The following is a 3,709-nucleotide window of genomic DNA, read 5'->3' on the forward strand; positions in this document are numbered from 1 at the left end:
AGGCCGACACTCTTTCCACTGAGCCAAACCGGCTATGGCCTGTTTGATTTTTTTAAAGGGTGGAAACACCGTGAAGAAGAATGAAGCATCTTAGCATTCATGTCACAGTGGGAATTACAACTCACCTCACCATTGTTTCCTAATTGTTCCTGTAAATGCAGACTCTGACTAATAATGAAGCTTGTAGGTAAACAGCATGTTTGTATAAGAATCCTAGGAACTAATTTTACAAGATGCGAACTCTGACCTTCCCAGTTCTGGGAGATTTAATGACCTTCAACCTTAGGACTGGGAGGACATATTCTAGGATGACGCACACTGGACCGACACCTGACCACATGCAAGATCCTTATCAGATTGGATTGTGTCTGTGGGCACGTAGAAAACTTCTCAAGCCCCGCCCCCTGACCTCTTTGCTCTGTTTGGAATCTCCCTCCTTATAAAAGCCTCTGCTTGCACTGAGATGTGCAGATGGGTTTTGGGACGAGCTTCCCCCATCTTCTCAGGTTGCTGGCACCTGAATAAACCTCTTTCCTACCTCACCACGACCTGTCTCATGGGACTGGTTTCTGGGGTGTGAGTCAGGGGAACCTTGTTTTTCTGGACACATTTCTGGTACATGGACTCCTGGAAACAAGTGTATCATGGCCACCATGTTCTTTCTGCAGGTGACAGGGGGAAGCATATACCGGTCACAGATGAAAGGAGCAAAGAGCAGTACTTTCCCTTCAGAGCAAGAAGAAGAACTAAGAAAAAGATGGATGTGATGAGGAGCAGGAATCATTAGGGATGGAGTCTGATCTGAGGGAGGAATTTGGACTTTGTGGACTGAAGTGAGTTTAGCAGCAAAACCATACAGCTCTTACCAAGAGCATGGCTGAGGTTTGGGGAAGGGAGAGATGATTCTATAAGTGATGTCATGAGACCTCAGGAATCCTACTTGCTGTTTCACCTGACTCTTAATTCCTGTTTGTCTCATCAGCTATCCCAGAGGCCTGTCTGTCCCTGAATATTTTGGTCGTGCCTCTCTCACCAGCACTTGAGAAGTAAGACCGCTGTTAATAAGCCCACTTGGACGCTGACATTAGCTTTGTTTTTCTGCCAGCTGTTAAAGGTAAACCATATTATTTGCATAATATTTGCGTGAGGTGGCTTATTCTATGGTTTGTGAGTTCCCTCTGAGATGATCAGAAAGAAGGTGGTGTTTTCAGGACAAAAATAAAAGTTGAACAAACTACAAAGTTTTAATTAAGAAAAAAAGAAAAGAAAAGAAAAGAGCCCGTCTGGCATGGCTCAGTTGTTCAGCTTAAACCTAGGAACCAGGAGATGTCGATTCGATTCCCAGTAATGGCACAAGCCCTGGTTAAAGTCTTGATCCCCAGTAAGGGGTATGCAGCAGGCAAAAAATCCGTGATTCTCTGTCATCATTGATCTTTCTCTCTCTCTCCCTCTCCCTTCCTCTCTGAAATCAGTAAAACTATATGAAAAAAAACAAAAGAATAGTCATGGCACAGTAAAGTAGAGCATTGAGTCAATCCTATATAATAAATGGCTAATATTCAAATGGACCAAACAGCAGAACGACTGGTCGCTATGACACGCACTGATCACCGGGGGCAGATGCCCATGACAGGAGCTGTCCACCGGTGGTCAGTGCAGTCCAACAGTGGGAGCGCCAGTCACCCAAAAGCCAGGCTAAGAACTGCTGAGCACAGGGGGGTGATGGGAGCTTCCATGGCAGCAATAAAGCGGGCCTAAGCCATCAGTTGGACATCCCCCAAGGGGTCCCAAAATGGAAGAGGCTGAAGCGCTGACTGAGGGACCCCCCCAAGTGCATGAATTTTGGGCACTGAGCCTCTAGTTATATTATGATAACTGTGTACGGTGTCAGATGGGTTTGAGATTAATTGCATGATTTGTTGGTCCATTATATAATGTCTAATTATTGGGGTGTACCCTTGACAGGAACCTAATGTTCTAAGTCAACTGTCATTTAAAAAATGTTTTTAAAATTCTATAGGACCATGTTACCTTCATAGAGTCATATTTTACCTTAAGTACATTTTGTACAGATTGTTCTAGAATTAAGATCTAAAGCTAAAAAGAAAGAAAGGTTGAGATTTATTAATTTGCAAAATAAACCAAAGAGAACCACAAACACAACCGTAAAAACCATAAAGATAAAAGTAGACGTAAAATGCATTTGGAGACCCCATCCCCTGTCTTTCGATACCAGGAATGAAGTAGCGAGAGGCTCTGAGAAGCTGTGGCTGTTGCTCCTTGGACCACGGAGGGGTCATGTCTGAGCTCCGGTCGAAGGTGCACCTCACCTCGCACCCCATCCTCCTGAGGCGTGGGCCCTCGGGGTATGAGGACGAAAACAATCGCACATGGTTGCACCTCATCATAGAGACAGAAGATGTCTTGAAAGTACTGTTGCACCAGGTAGACATCCCCATTGAGGATATCGCACTCACCCCAAGCACGCTAACCTCGTTCACCATGCCTTTGATGTGGACGCTCCACTCTGGTAGCCAGTACGTGGACAACATGTATCGGTTCTGGCGCATCGTGCGCCACATAAAGGTGGATGGATTGGAGGAAATGATCCTTGAGCTGATGGACAACTCGTTGGACATGTGATGGGGACTCTGGCTCTTGTCAACCTGAGCCCCAGTGTCGCTGGCCTACTGGTTGGACGTGTATAGTTCTGTTCACCTTTTTACTAAGCTCCGTTGTTCTATCTGCCACGCTCTGGTGTGAGGGCACATTGATGTCTCTCTCTCTCTCTCTCTCTCTCTCTCTCTCTCCTCGTTCTTATTCTTCTTCTTGTTGTTCTTGTTCTTCTTGTTCTTCTTGTTCTAGTTCTCCTTCTTCTTCTTCTTGCTCTTCTTCTTCTTCCACTTCTTCTTCTTCTCCTCCTCTTCCTCCTCCTTTCTCTCTCTCTCTCTCTCTCTCTGTCTCTTTGTCTCCCTGTATCTCTCTGTCTCTCTCCCTCTCTCTCAAATCAATAAAAGCATTTTGACCCAAGCTGGTGTTTCTCAGTGGTTGACGGACGAGTTATGAACCCGGAGGTTACAGTTCAATTCCTGGTCCTGGCACAGACAAGAATTAACCAATGAGCCCTAGCTTGTTTGGTTCAGTGGATAGAGGGTTGGACTGGGGCAAGTGGGAGGAGGCCGATCCATGATTCTCTCTCATCATGGATGTCTCTCTCCCTCTGGATTTCCCTTCCTCTCTGAGTCAATAAAATCATTTAAAAAAATATTAGCAATTGTTGCATTGAGATGGCATGCACATTGTTTTAAAATACTTTATTATTTTTTTGGTTTAACATAGCAGGTTGGTAGTCATTTAAAGACGACCTAGCGCCCCAGCTGGTTTGGCTCAGTGGATAGAGCGTCAGCCTGTGGACAGAAGGGTCCCCGGGTATGATTCAAGTCAAGGGCACATGCCTGGGTTGCGGCGGGCTCGATCAGTGGGGTGCGTGCAGGAGGCAGCCGGTCCATGATTCTCTCTCATCATCACTGATGTTTCTCTCTCTCTCCCTACCTTTTTTCTACCAATAAAAAAAATACATATTTTTTATAAAAGAGCCCATGCCTTGAGATCCGTCATTTGTCGCACTGCAGACATTCTATCTCGTGAACCCTTTGGGCACGATCCCTTCGAGGGCAGTATGAGGGTGACATTTGAAATGTTTTTTTTT

General features: G+C 45.4%; 1 pseudogene; it reads left to right on the forward strand.

The window, feature by feature from the left end:
• The first annotated feature begins 2,298 nt into the window (after positions 1-2,298).
• LOC106728215 lies at positions 2,299-2,643 on the forward strand (annotated as a pseudogene).
• The last annotated feature ends 1,066 nt before the right edge of the window (positions 2,644-3,709 follow it).

Source organism: Myotis brandtii, unplaced genomic scaffold, assembly GCF_000412655.1.
Source record: "Myotis brandtii unplaced genomic scaffold, ASM41265v1 scaffold5672, whole genome shotgun sequence".
Classification (NCBI taxonomy): domain Eukaryota; kingdom Metazoa; phylum Chordata; class Mammalia; order Chiroptera; family Vespertilionidae; genus Myotis; species Myotis brandtii.